At 44.9% G+C, this 14,094-nt stretch overlaps 1 long non-coding RNA gene across 1 annotated transcript in view; it reads left to right on the forward strand.

The window, feature by feature from the left end:
* The first annotated feature begins 387 nt into the window (after positions 1-387).
* The window catches only part of LOC135312646 (uncharacterized), a 41,161-nt gene continuing 27,454 nt past the window's right edge, over positions 388-14,094 (forward strand). Inside the window, exons 1-2 of the long non-coding RNA XR_010372293.1 lie at positions 388-710; positions 8,273-8,384. This is a non-coding gene — a long non-coding RNA (uncharacterized LOC135312646). The remainder of the gene's footprint in view (positions 711-8,272; positions 8,385-14,094) is intronic.

Below are 14,094 nucleotides of genomic sequence, written 5' to 3' on the forward strand. Positions count from 1 at the left end.
CCGACACCGCCCCGCACAGCGCCGGAGCCGGAGCCGGGCCCGCAGCGGCAGCACTGCTCGCCCCGCTGGCGCTACGGCCCGGCGGCCGCCCCGGGTCCCCGCGCCGCCCGGCGGGGAGGCGGGCCCGCCCGCCGCTCTCCGCCCCATTGGCTCACCCTGGGGGACTCTCCGAGCTCCCCGGCGCCTCATTGGACGGGGCTGCCCCTTTCCCCCTGAGCTAATTGGCGGAGCGGGACGGGATCCCCTCCGGCGGCGGCGGGCGGCCGGTCGGTCGGTCACCTGCGGGCGGGGCGGCCCCGCTCCCCCGGCCCCGCCGCGCCGGGAAGGGGCAGGGGTGAGGAGGGGGCAGCGGAGCGGCGGGGACCGCAGCCGCCGGGGGGAACGGCCGGGGAAAGCCGGGGAAACAAAGAACATGGCGTGGGGAGGAGGAGCCTGCGCCCCCCGCCCCCGCCGGGAAGGGCGCTTTGGGGGCGGACAATGCCCGGCCCTGCCCGCCCCGGCCGCGGCGGCGGCGCCCGGGGGCGGCTCGGCTGGCCTCCCCCCGCCCCCTTTCCCCGCCCCTGTGGCAGGGCCCGGCGGGACGGGACGGGCTGGGCTGGGCTGGGCTGGGCTGGGCTGGGCAGGCGGCGGCGGCGGCGGCGGCCGCCGCAAGTTTCTTCCAGAGTGGGGAAAGTCGGGCGCGGCGCCGCGGCCCGGCGGGACCCGGGCAGGTAAGGAGCGGCGGCGGCGGCTCGGCGGGGCCGGGGGGGCGCGGAGCGGCCGGGGCACCTGCGAAAGCCGGGCGGCGCCGGGCCGCTCCCCCCCGCCGCCGGTGCCGGGCGGGGGCCGGGCGGGGCTGCAGGTGCGGCGGGACGGAGGGAGCTCCGTCGGCCGCGGAGAGGGGGCTGGGAACGCCCCGGTTCTGGGAACTTTTTAGAAACTTCGGACACTGCCCCCCCCCCCCCCCCGGCCCCTGTGGGTGGGGGAACCGCCGCCCGGGGGGCACTTGGCCCCGGACAGTCCCCGGCGGGGGCAGCCCCCGGTGCCGGAGCGGGCACCTCCCCAGATAGCCCTCGTCAAGGCGGGCGGAGTTGCAGACGGACCGCGGAGGGGTGCCGGGACCCCCGCCCGCGGGACGAAAGCTCGCCAGCCCGCGTCCTTGCGGCCGCACGGAGCGCGGATCGCGGCGGGGCTCCCTCACCCCTCACGGTAGTTTTTAGCTCTGCCTTGAACAAATACTGCTCGTGTCAAACCGATTATAGCGGTGTTGCGGGCCCTCGGTCAGGATTTTGATCCTTTCACTTTGTACTGAGACACTTTTTTTTTAAAAAAAAAAACCAACTAACCAATGCTGTGAGCATCCAGTGTGAGAGGTGGTTTAAATGGATCTGTACCGAGCGTTCAGCTTTTCAGCGTCAGTTTTAAGATGTCTTGAGTTAGTTTCCTGAAGTTGGGATTTGCAGAAGTGTTTTAAAGTGAAAACATATATTGCTGGTCTGACTAAAATAATGATTAATGTGTTCATAATTAATTCTGCTACGGTCCGTCCCCCCCCCCCCCCCCCGCCCGCCCCTTCCTCCCCCAGCTCTACATCCAGGCAGCTCGATTGCATATCAAAAGCCTCTTCTCATTTTCATGTAGTAAATTATTAGACTTTCAGACTGTTCTTGCTCCTTTTCTCTTCCCTTCACTCACACCCTGAACAGTTGAAACGGAGTTTTGGGGAGAGGGAGAAGAGTGTCTCCACATACTTCCTTAGGCACAAATAATAAAAGACAGCTTAGCGACAGGGAAGCCGGGAGCGTAAATAGCCATTGTTTTCTACCAAAGGTTAATCAGTTATCATCTTTGTTATCTGCACGTGTACGTATAGGATGGGTAGAATTCTAAGTTGAAAGTGGCACAGCAGCTTTGGAAAGTGCTATGACACATTGCCCCAACTTCAGAAGAATATCTCTTTAAAACGTGTTGACATTTAATTGACCTTTGAAAGTTCATTCTGTTAATCATACTCAAAGCGCTAAAGCTATGGTTGACTGATCTGGTGCTCGTACATTCAGCCGTGCTCAGCATATAAATTCTGCAGCATAATTGCTACTTATTGAGCAAGAGTTCCTTTTCTTCTCTGAAAATGAGAAAGTTTTGCTGCGCCTTCGGCTGGGTACTTCGGGTAGAGTTTTGAATCCAAATGCTTTCCTGCCATCAGTTGTTGTGGCGGGTGTGGCCTCCAGCCAGGCAAGAAATTCCTTTGCTGAAACTGTGTTTTTGTCCTTCCTGGGGCCGCAAATAGGGCAAGGTAACCTTGAAGGTTACTTTCATGTCTACTTGGGTCAAAACACAATTGCTCACTTTTCTTTTTTTCTTTTAAGCTCTTCTAAACTCCAGTTGTTTGGATGGAGAGGGCTGAGTTTAAATAGGTTGATTGCAGAAGATAACAACCCCCTCCAAAGAACTTGGCTCTTGAAGTCAAACCTAATACACCCGTGTTAAAGCGCATGCTGCCTGCTTTATGCCTGTTGACCATAGCTTTGTTGTAACAAAAACTCATATAGATACCGAGAATGGAAGGATTACGTATGAGGTTGCTATCAAAAGATCTGGGTAAAGATTAATTCCTGTTATGTTCACTTTCTGAAGGATAGGTTTCGCAGTGAGGTTAATATCGCCAGCAGTATTTTTCATGTGTTGAGACCTCTTCTGTCATGTGTCGTATTTATAAGTCTATCTGTTTCCTTGTGTGAAGTGAGGGAAATACTGATTGTTAAATGCAGTGTCTGTGATTCCTAATAGATCATTAGCTCTTTGCTGTTATCATTGAAAACTAATTAGTAGCTCTTACTCTTAATTATAAATCTACTTACAAAGTTAGAGCCCTGACAGTGCTGCGGTACTTTTCAGAGCTATTTTCTCAATGCTGCTTTTGTAGCTGGAATCCCCTTCCCTAACCGTGAAGTCAGATGTGATGTTCAAGCTGCATTTGCAGTCAAGTAACAGCCCTGCAGCTCCGTAGGGTTGGGAGCTGCTATACCCATGGGCGGGCGGGGGTCATCTGGGTGAGCGTTTTCATCAGGGCTGCATCCACCCACATGCAAGTGCTTTGAATACTAAAAAGAGATCCCGTGGTTGAGTTTTGTTTATTTTAGTACAATAGATACAAGTGCTGCACACGATTCGTTTCACTGAATCTTTAGAAAGCTGAGTGAAAATAAATATGCCAGCAGCATGTCTGTACTTTCTGTACAGTTGACAGAAGGAGGAGGCCAAAAACACAAGGTAGCTTAAGGGCTGGAGCGTGCAGGTGCCTGACCTGCAGCTGCTCTGACGCCTGCTAGCCTGGAGCTGGCACCTGCTTTGTCTGTATGACCTGCAGGGAAAGGTCATGCAAGGTGTCCTCTGGCCACCTCAGAGGACAAAGAGCAGAGAGCCTCAGCTGACCAGTGGGACATGTAGGGAGAGATATGCTGTTGCAGATTGGCTTTTATAGAGGCTTAGGTCTTGGCTCTAGCTGGGTGAAGGTGTTCATCCATTCTTATTATTTGCAGTTGTAAACGGTGTCCTGGAATGAGATACCTGAGCAGAGTCCCCTTTTCCAAAGGCTCTTTTTTTTAATGTCATGTTGCTGATTTGGAGGAGTGATTTGAACGTGTTGCTCTCCTGGGCGGCAGGAACTCCTGGGCTGAGCCTCTCCTGTTGAAATCTCTGGGCGAAGCACGGGTGGCATCACCACAAGGCACAGACATTCAGCTGGGGTAAACTGGGGTAAAGCCAAGGTTTGGTTTGCATCCTGAGACAGACCTAGGTGGAGATTTAAACCTGAACGCTTCTTGTCCTAGTGTTTGTATGGCACAAAAAGCTTTTAGGTGCAGCTGGTCCATTCCCAAACTCCTGATTTTATCATTGGGATAAAGCACAGCTCTGGAAGTTGGATTTCAAAAAGTGCATTCTAGCGTTTAGCAGTTGAGGTATGGCAGGGTGAGCAGGGGATTTGAGAACTGCGTGGAGATTTGGACGTGCAGTGCTGGTTCAAGCAATGTTACGAAGGCTTCAGTGTCGGTACGTGTACCCACTGGCAGAAAGTTGTCAGCTTGAAGGGTACTAGTGTCTGAGCGTGGATGTTTAAAGTTTTATTCCTATCTAAAACTGTATCAGGCACCTAAACCCTTGAGGGTTAAGAGGGAGAGTCTTATGAAGGTGCTAGTTGATGTTCTCTGTATCTGCATTCCTAGATTACTCTGAGGAGGATAATGTGAAGTCATTCACTGAAGATTATGGCACTGCATGAAAGGAATGTAACATCGAGCCATAAATTAACAGAAACAGGAAAAGCTCATTCTCGGCTCTGGTTTGTTAAGCCAACCGTTTGCATATATAACCCCTTTGCACCAAGAGCTTGTACTGCATGAATGTACCTTTTATAATAACAGAACCTACCATGGCAAGTACATTTTGCAAAGAAAAGTTTCCCCTTCTTTTTCAAGTTCAGGTGTGTAGAAAAGAAGTTGTACATTATTCTCTAAGACTATTTTTGCCTGTAATACTTCATGTTGAATAAAACAGGACCATAGCATGGTCTTGATCAGCATTACTCCAACAGATGCCTTTCTTCTGTAACCATTTGAAATTTAAAAGAAGCACAAGTTGGACTGCAAATGTAGACGGGGCTTAGTTGCATTTTAACATACTCGCCGGTCAAGGTGAGCCCAAGCCATCCTAATGTGACATGCTTGACATAATCTGAAGGGGATTAGTTATTAAGATGTTTGAAAAGTAAAGTCTGTTCTTGCTTCAGTGTTTTTCTTCAGTGACACGTGCTCAAAATTAAGCTTTTGCTGCAAGTTGGTTATAAACTTTCTAAGAGTCAAAGCAACTGAGACCTGTTCTTGGAGCTATCAAGGTACATTCTAATAGCTCTAATTTTTAGCTGACTATGAAAGCTATATTCATCCACTGGGGACTTTCTTTGCTAATAAACAGAAACATTTTCTGGAGAGGAAACCATTTCATAGGTGTCTTCCTGTCCCTTTATGGTTCCTTTTCTGTAACTTCTGGGCAATTATTTCTGCTGATCAGGAGCAAAATGCAGTTACGCCACTTGTTTGCATTTGTAGAAGGCTGTGTGGGGGTAGCACTTAGAGTAACTCTTTGTGACTTATACTGGAAATTTTGGGGTGAAGGTGAGGAAGGATGATAATTTTAACTTCCCAATGCCTGAAGCTAACAGTAGGGTTTCTTCTCTCTTTGTGCCCTCTTCCTACCTGACTGGTCTCTCACATGCGACTCTTTTAGCTGTTCCAAACTGGGCGTCATGCTGCTTCCTCCTTTCCCAGGACTTTCAAGTGTGTGTGCCCATTGGCCTGTCAGTGTTAATTTCTGTGTAATAGTTTTTTGAGTAGTTTGGTGCTTCTACAGTGGCGTAGCTAGGATGTTTATGCTGGCAAACTCTATCCCCTTCCTGAAGTGGTCAGTCTAATTCTTTCTCTGCTCTTCGTAGGACTGAATTGTTTCTCTAACTTTGTGGATGCTTTTTCCATGTGCATATTAATCTCTTGTAGCTTCTGCTTCAAAAAAGCTGGGAGGAAAGACCTTTTTTCACACTGATGAGAATTCAGGTTAAGAGAAGTTTGAAAGTGTAACATTAACAGGATTCAGGTTCGTGGCCCTGTCAGTGTAATGTCAGCATTTTCTCTGATAGGTATTTAATTACAAACTGTGGGAACAAGTGTTTTACCTAGCTTGAGGCTGACGTTCAGCCTCATTCTGTTCCCTCATGCCATAAGCCTGGTCATACCCAGGGAAAGGGGAGGCCGTTGGAAATAAATGAAGAACGGGACTTGAGTAGGTGTATTGCCCTGGTGTCTATGTGTGCAAAGGTTAATGCATTTGTTCTACAGGAACAGGAACTCTAGTTTTGTTCTCTAAATGTTGCTGTTATGTTTTATTTGCATAGTGCTGTGAAGAAGGAAGCATTTTCTAAATTTCTTTAGCACATGGTCGTGTTAACAAAGTTGCTTTCTGCACAGTTTTAGTGGATGTATTGCTTAACATAGTACCCAGAAGTTCTCTTGCATCTAGCACTAACTTCTGGTAATGTTCAAGTACCTTTGGGACGAGAGAAATCAATGCATTGCACAACCTTATGGGTTAAAAAAAAGTGTAAGCTGAAGCCTTGCAGACTCTTCTGCAGCATCTGGGTCTTGTGCAGTTCACTATGGAGTACACTAAGTAAAAATAGCCTTGTGGTCAGAGGCTGTATTTGTTTTGATCTACTGGAGGTGAAGCACAAACTTTATGATGGTGCTAATTATTTTTTATGTCTTTATGTCCCAATTGTGTCTTTAACCTCTGTACAAAAGAGGAAGTGATGGGAAGAGGAAAATGTCCTTCCTTGTATTTGCAAGGAAGTTGGGATGGATACTGTGTCCTGTCTACGGGCAAGAAGAACCAATTCTTGCATTGATTACCTGACCCTGAAATGAGAAATCCGAGGGTAAACTTGTAGCATGTAAGGTGTGGGTCACTGGACCAATGCAAAGATCAGAGTTCAAGTCTGCTTTTCTTCAGGACTACAGCAGGGTATAAAATACATTCCCTAGAGATGTGACTTCAGAGCAGATTACATGCTCTGAATAAGGGACATAAGAAATGTGAGTTAGGAGACAGTTTGCAAAATATAGGGTGAAAGCATCCTAGAAATTCTTGGGGGATGGTGGGGCAGTTTTGTGTTTGAAGATGGTTCTGGTCAGCCCAAACATACCTGCACACAGAAGCGAACGTATCTCAGATATCGACCACCTGCTGCCTGTCGTGTCTCCCCTGTTCCAGAGGCTTGTTCTCACTGCAGCTGTACTTTGCCTTTCCTTTGAATGTGGATAAGGAGGCTGAATAAGTTGTGTACTGTAGGTAGTTCACCCTGTTAAATCTAAGTAAATGTTCTTTGCTAAGCTTGGGATGTGGTATGTATGCGCTCTCGGGTAATGCTTCTCCCAAATAACCACAAGGAGGAGTTACTGCTGTTGGGGGCTGTTTTCTTGTCCAATATACGCTCTTTATTCTTGTGTTGACCCAGTACGCGGTCTTTGTATTTATCTGAAATAGAAAACCACTTAAGCATTCTGCATTGGGAACTGACACAGCGATGCGTACTTATGCACAGCTTCAGGCCAGTCATCTGCTCCGCTCCATGGTGGAACAGCAACTGGTGCGGCACTCAGTCTGCCAACAAGTAGAGTGATGCTCTGAACTACCTGGGCATCACCCACTACTGCCAGGTGACATGAAAGGACAGTTGAGGCTGTTGCACCTTCCTTTCAGGCCAGTATGTAAGGCTTGTGGGCTTCAATGCCCTGGTGACACTGAAATGTAGAGATTGTTTACTGATTCTGTAGTAGAGCATAAATATCGCAGATATCCCTCCTTGGCCTCTACTTGTTGCTAGAGCTGGTTGAGTGACAGAGGTGTTGTGTTTATCAAAGGCATCCTCATTTCATGTGGTCACATACAGAACTGGTTCAAGTACCTTCAGAAGATGTCAGCAGTGCAAATTGATACATAATATATTTTGAGTATATACATTTCTGTTAATAATCCCTACTGACTGCATTTCTTCTGCTTTTGTCATGTGCTCATAACTGAGATTTCAGAACTGTCACGTGTGTATTTTTCCCCCTTCTACAGATTGGTTTACTTTAGTTCCCCTTGCGATGTTGTTTCCATGCTCTTCTCTTCTCCATCTCTATTTCTTGATTACTTCAGTTTTCTCCTAATAATCTGGTTCTATTTTGTGTGTCTGTCCATCTATCTGTTTGCAAGTGGGTTCTGTAGGTCTCTTTTCCTCCAGAATGATTGTGTGAATAAATTCCTTCTCCATCATAAAGGCTTAACTAGGAGGACTCTGGAGATGTTGCTTTTCTGAAGTGATGCTCAATCTCAGATTTATTGTATGGCTGGTCTTGGTTGTGTAATCTGTACATTTCTTAAGATAGTAAATAAGGGAAGTCATGATGCCTATCTCTGGTGGATAATTTAACTACTTCAGTCTAGGTTCTGAATACTTAACACTGCCTTAGCTGTTAACCTTTATCTCCTCTAATTGAGAGACAGCTGCATTCAGGAGTAATGTGTCACTTTAAACACATTCTAAGTTTTAAATGATTATACCAGAAAAGGACACTGTTTTAATAATGGTTGTTAAAAGCTATCTGACTTCTTGCAGACAGTTCTAATAATGAAAACTGAGATCTGAACTGCTGAACTTCTGGAATTACAATAACTTCTGTTCATGTGTGTGATACAGATTCCTGGAAATCTGAGGAGCAGTCTTTGGAGGCCGAAGAATGCAATTCTCCCTGGAGGTGTGGGTATCTTGCATGAAAGGGACTGAAGTAGAATCAGCTGGTATCCAAGAAGTAAGTTCTTGGTTTTTCTCCAGATTTATTTCTACTGAGGTGCACTGTAGTGTTCATTCACCTACATGGATTAAAAGCTGATTAAAATCCCCAATGATCAGACATTGGAGAGAGGCATTTGGGAAGAGGGTCAAAAAAATGCACTACATGTTGTTCATACTCTTACCAATAGTTTTGACTTCTCGTTTCCAAATGTTCAGATGTTCTCTGTCTCATCTGGTGCGTCATTTCAGCTGCTTTTCTGCAACTGCCTGCTCAGCGCAGGGGGAGCCTGCTTCTTCAGGCAATTTTAGAGTGAGTTCAGATGCAGTTGGGAGAATTGGATTCATCAGCAACAGTTGGAGAAACTCAGGCTGTATCATAACAGCTGTGAACTTGAGTTCATATAAGTAATATGTGCTTAATCTTCCTGTCCTGTCAGTGACAGGAAGAGAAGGAATAATTTTTTCCCATATTTAATGATGATTTTAAGATTTTTGGCAAGCAAATTTGAAAACATATACTATAAAGCAAGTTAGGAAACAATTGCCATGAGTTAAGTTTTGCTCAGGTTCTATGCAGTTTTGAGTTTGTATCTTTATCTATTGGTATTCCAGTGTTAGTCTAATGTGATAAAAAATTAATTTACCTGTCTGAATTTGCATATCATCTCCTCTGTATGGAAGGTGATAGAAAATCTAGAGGCCCTGTTTTTGAATTCTAGCAGCACTTGGAAAATTTTGGTTTAGTTGCTTTTTTCTTGTTGTTGTTTGTTTGTTGGTTTTTTTTTCTCTACCACTAATAATCCATTCATCTGGCTTGGAAATTTCAGGAGAGTGGGAGAAAAACAGTTGAATTTCTTTTTTTAACTGAGCAGTCCTTAAGCACCACCAGTTTGCCCCTTTCTACTTCTGTGACAAGAACTGTAAATTCATTAAGACATTGAAAAGTTAGAATGTTGTTCCTTTTTTCTTACCTGTGCGTGTTCAAAACCTTATCAAGATCAGCACGTATCAAGCCCTGTTGATTGATATTCAAGTCTTGGACACTTTCAGCCTAAATTCCTCTATAAGAATACTGTACAAATTAAAAAACAGCAGTAAAGATAACTGATTGCAATCTCTTGCCTAACAGTCCATACTGTGTGATAAAATGCCTCGCAGTTTTAGATCGACCTTGCCTTGACTTTCATACAGATATTATCTGTTTGATGTCTTTTAAAAGTGGAAAGGAAGCCATACATGGAGTGGAATTGCACATTGTTGCTGACATAATGTCCTTCATCTAATTAATTTAAAGTAGTAGGATTTTATAGTCTCCCTACTTTTTCCCCTTTTAAGTTGCAGATATTAGGCCAGTATTAGGCCAAGCTGATCTCGGTTTCATGACCAGGTGTAATGAAGCTGAAATCTTTTCATTCTGCAATCAGTGATTTGCATCTAAGGATTTTTGTTGCCTTTTTCTTTTACACTCCATATAGATTGTCTTGCAAGGTCACTATTTGCTTGTGATAAACAAGATGCAACTTGCCAGAAGAGGAACTCTTTCCTTTTTTCAGAACTGTCATTATAGGAAATATATTTTCTTACCCTCCTGTCACGTGTTATATCTCATGTGGGGATGTCAGTACCTGCTCGTATTGGCAACTTTGTGAAGTTGGGCACCTTACTAAGAGTTTTGTAGCTTGTCATGGTAGCTCTGCTAAGGAGAGGGCGAGTGCATCCCGTGGCTCTGGCGTGGTCTATAGATGCCAAGTGCTAGGAATTCCTGGAATGTAGAGTTGTGCAGCACTGATAAAGTTTGCTTTGTTTCCTTAGTGACTTGACCCATTGAGAAAATGTGGTTCCCTAGGAAGCTTTAATAGCTCAAAGTTGGTATTGAATAAAGGGAAAGGCCCCAACATAATTCTGCGTGTTTTCACCTGCTGCCTGAAAGATTAATTTTCTTAACCTTACTATAGAAAATATAACCCTGAGTTTTGAAAGTGATTTATAGAGATCCTTCACACTTATCAGTTTGAGTAAATACACCGCAGGCTTCTGCGTTCCAGCTACAGTCTTTTCATAACGTACTCACTTTACAGTGTGGTAATTTCATTTGGGGGCAAGAAAGTTTCAAGGAAAAAACACCTTCTAATTAGAGTGATATAATCACTTTGCTTGCCTGCTGCGGTTTCATATGACTTCAGAAAAATAGTTGAGTGATTAATCTTTAATTTTCCCCATCATTAACTTAATAAGGAAATAGGAGATAGAATGAAAAACAAACAGCAGAACTGTACAACCGGGATGTTATGATGCCAAATCTTTTTGGCTTTTTCATTTGGTGAGAAATGCCATTCTGCCAACTATGTGAAGTGTAGCAGCAACTGGTTAGCTCAGATAATTTGTAGAAATCTTCTAACTTTGAAGTTAGAAGTTGAACTTTATTGAAGCCTTTGCAGAGCTTGCTACGCAACTTCCTCCCACTTCCCTGCGGTCCCCTGTGGGTTGGGTGGTTGTTTTCCATGGTTTTATTTGGAAGCAAATGTTGCATAAAATAACTTATAATATCACATAATTCCCTCACATCCACTTTTCTGTGGGGAAGGAAGCCATCCCAGACACTACAGTGAAATAACCTTAGAAAGGGTTTGGTTCTATTTCCGTGCCGGTTGCTATCTTTAGACACTGTGCTGATAACCAAACTTAGTTGTGGAGTAGTGCGGTTTTTGTAATGAACGTGACAGGATTTCTCTGGTCCTTGGGAGGACAAAACAAAAGCAACAGTGGAAGCAAGTTGCTCTTTTTGTATGTCTTTAATTCTTACTGGATGTAAAATAGGCAACATAATTCTAGAAGTGTAACACTTGAACAGAAAATATGCGTGGCTGTTCACAAATGTTCCTCTGGAAGTCATACTTCATTTCATTTGTAAATACTTACGAAAACAGTCCCATGTACATATGCAGGCAGCAACACAGCAACTGAAGTTGTAGTGGTCTTAACTAACCTGCTTGGAGGCCTCTGCATGTTAATAATACAAAGTAAACAGCTGAGGAATGTGTATTGCTGTTGACAGTGAGCGACTGTAAACATCCTCGACTGGAAGCTGTGAAGCAGCAGATGGGGCTTTCAGTCGGATGTTTGCAGCTGCCAACTGCCACAGACGTCAAGAAATGTTTGACACCTAAAGCATAGTTGTCTGTTTAAAACTTCTATTTGGTTTATCACAGACATGAATTTAGGCCAAACTTTCCTACTTACTGCTTAATCTTTCTGTGATGTCTGTGTCTGAGTATCTAGAAGTCATCCAATCTCTGGTAGGAAAAAGAGCAAAAATGGAATCAATTAGGTTATATTTTTAGCTGCAAACTCAATTCTAAGTTTTCAGAGGTCAGTTTCTGTGCAGCTTACTTGGCTGTACAGGTTGCTTGGCTTTGTTTCTAGACTCTACTACAAAGTTTTTAGAAGACGATTTTGCATGTTTACCATCTCTGCAATGGTTCATTTAGAATTTCAAATCCTAAGCCTTATAGGAAGCAATCACTTACAGGAGTTCTGGAAACTAGAAATGTACCAGTTAGAGCAACTATGGAAAAAACCAAGTATACAAAAAATTAATTTTTCCTGGAAGAGGTCCAACCCTCCAAAATGTTGGGGAGGTCATGGAGGTTTCATGTGACGGGGTTCACCTCTGACTAATCACATCATCTCAGCTGTTTGAGTTTCAGTGATCCTCCTCCTTCTCCCTTTCCTTTCATTCTCTGTCCCTCCTCCCTTTCAAAAAAAAAATAGGAGGAAGTGCTGAAAGCTGATTCATACTTTTCTAGAAGTCAGTTGAGACAGTTTCAAGACTCCAGTCCTGCCAGCTAATTTTATGTGTGGGTGGACCCCTGTGCTTAAATATGACCCTGGGACATAAAGAAGAGTTTGTGATTGGGACGGTATTTAACGATGATTGCTATCATACCAGAAAAAGAGCAGTGAGGTTGTAGCAAGTAACTGATCTAAGTTGATATTGAAAGCAGTAGTAAACTCACTCTCAAGAGAAGATATGCATCTTGTTGGTATGTAAAATATCTACACCTTTGGTAAAGAGTTTTGTTGTTAACTTGTTTTTTCTTGTAGTTAGTATCCTTGTTTCTCAGATATATGTGTATGTTCATATAAAAGTTTGAGGTGACATAATCTAAACATTAATCTGTCTCTTTACATTTCACATAAGATAGAGATAACATAAGGCTCTCTGGAGTTTCTGACTTCTTTTTTTTTAAAGGAGCTAATGTCCTAGTCAGAGTTCTTTTTTAAAAAAAAAAACTACATTGACATGTAGGTACCTAAAGCTATATCTGCAATCTCAAAAGTCCACGCTTTATATTTGAGGAACTTCACTAGTTCATGCTTTGCAAATAGCTTTTGGTGTAGATTTGTATGCTTCCCATAGATTCAGATTATATTGTATTTCAGTAATGCTATGGTTCCTGTTAGGATTAGCACTGTACATTATCTTGCACACTTCGCCATCTGTAGTAAGGTACAAGCTCTCCCAACAAGGGATTGCAATCTAATTCAAGACCAATGGAATCCAGTTGATGTGGGCAGGGGCCAAGTGGGAATAGCAAGAGGAAAACCAGGGGGACAGAAGGATGGGTGGAGGAGCTAACGAGGTGAGATGTGCTGCTTGCTGGACCTTACACTAGCAAACAAAGATGGTCTGATTGTAGGTGTGAGGGTTGGGGGTGGCCTTGGCTGCTGTGACTCTGAGATGGTGGAATTTAGGATCCTGTGTGGTAGAAGCAGGGTGACAAGTAGGATTACAACCCTAGAGTTCAGGAGAGCTGACTTTGGCCTCTTCAAAGACCTGCTAGGAGGAATCCCATGGGTTAGGGCTCTAGAAGGTAGGGGGGTCCAAGAAAGCTGGTCAGTATTCAAGTACCAATTCCTCTAAGCTCAAGATCAGTGCGTCCCTGTGAGGAAGAAGCCAAGCAAAGGAGCCAGGAGACCTGCATGGATGAGCAAAGAGCTTCTAGAAAAACTCAAATGGAGGAAGGAGGTTTACTCTATGTGGAAAAAGGGACTGGCCACCTGGGAGGAATATAGGGATGTTGTCAGGGTATACAGAGATGCAACAAGGAAGGCCAAGGCCCACTTGGACCTATCTGGCAAGGGATGTCAAGGATAACAAGAAGGGCTTCTTTAAATACATCAGTAGTAAAAGGAAGACTGGGGAAACTGTGGGCCCATGCTGAATGAGGTGGGTGCCCTGGTGACGCAGGATGCAGAGAAGGCAGAGTTACTGAATGTCGTCTTTGCTTCAGTCTTCACCACTAAGGCTGGTCCTCAGGCATCCCAGCCCCCAGAGAGGAGAGAGAAAATCTGGAGAAAGGAAAACTTCCCCTTGGTTGAGGAGGATTGCATTAGAGATCATTTAGGCAAACTGGATCCTCACACATCATAGGCCCTGAGGGGATGCACCTACAAGTGCTGAGGGACCTGGTGGATGCTGTCGCTAAGCCACTCTCCATCATCTCTGAGAGGTTGTGGAGAGGTGCCTGAGGACTGGAGGGTAGCCAGTGTCACTCCAATCTTCAGAAAGGGTGAGAAGGAGGACCTGGGAAACTATAGGCCAGTCAGCCTCACCTCAATCCCTAGAAAGGTGATGGAACAGTTCATTCTGGAGGTCATCTCCAGGCATGTAGAGGAAAAGAAGGTTATCAGATGTAGTCAACATGGATTCACCAAGGGAAGAT

Source organism: Phalacrocorax carbo, chromosome 3 (assembly GCF_963921805.1).
Source record: "Phalacrocorax carbo chromosome 3, bPhaCar2.1, whole genome shotgun sequence".
Classification (NCBI taxonomy): Eukaryota; Metazoa; Chordata; class Aves; order Suliformes; family Phalacrocoracidae; genus Phalacrocorax; species Phalacrocorax carbo.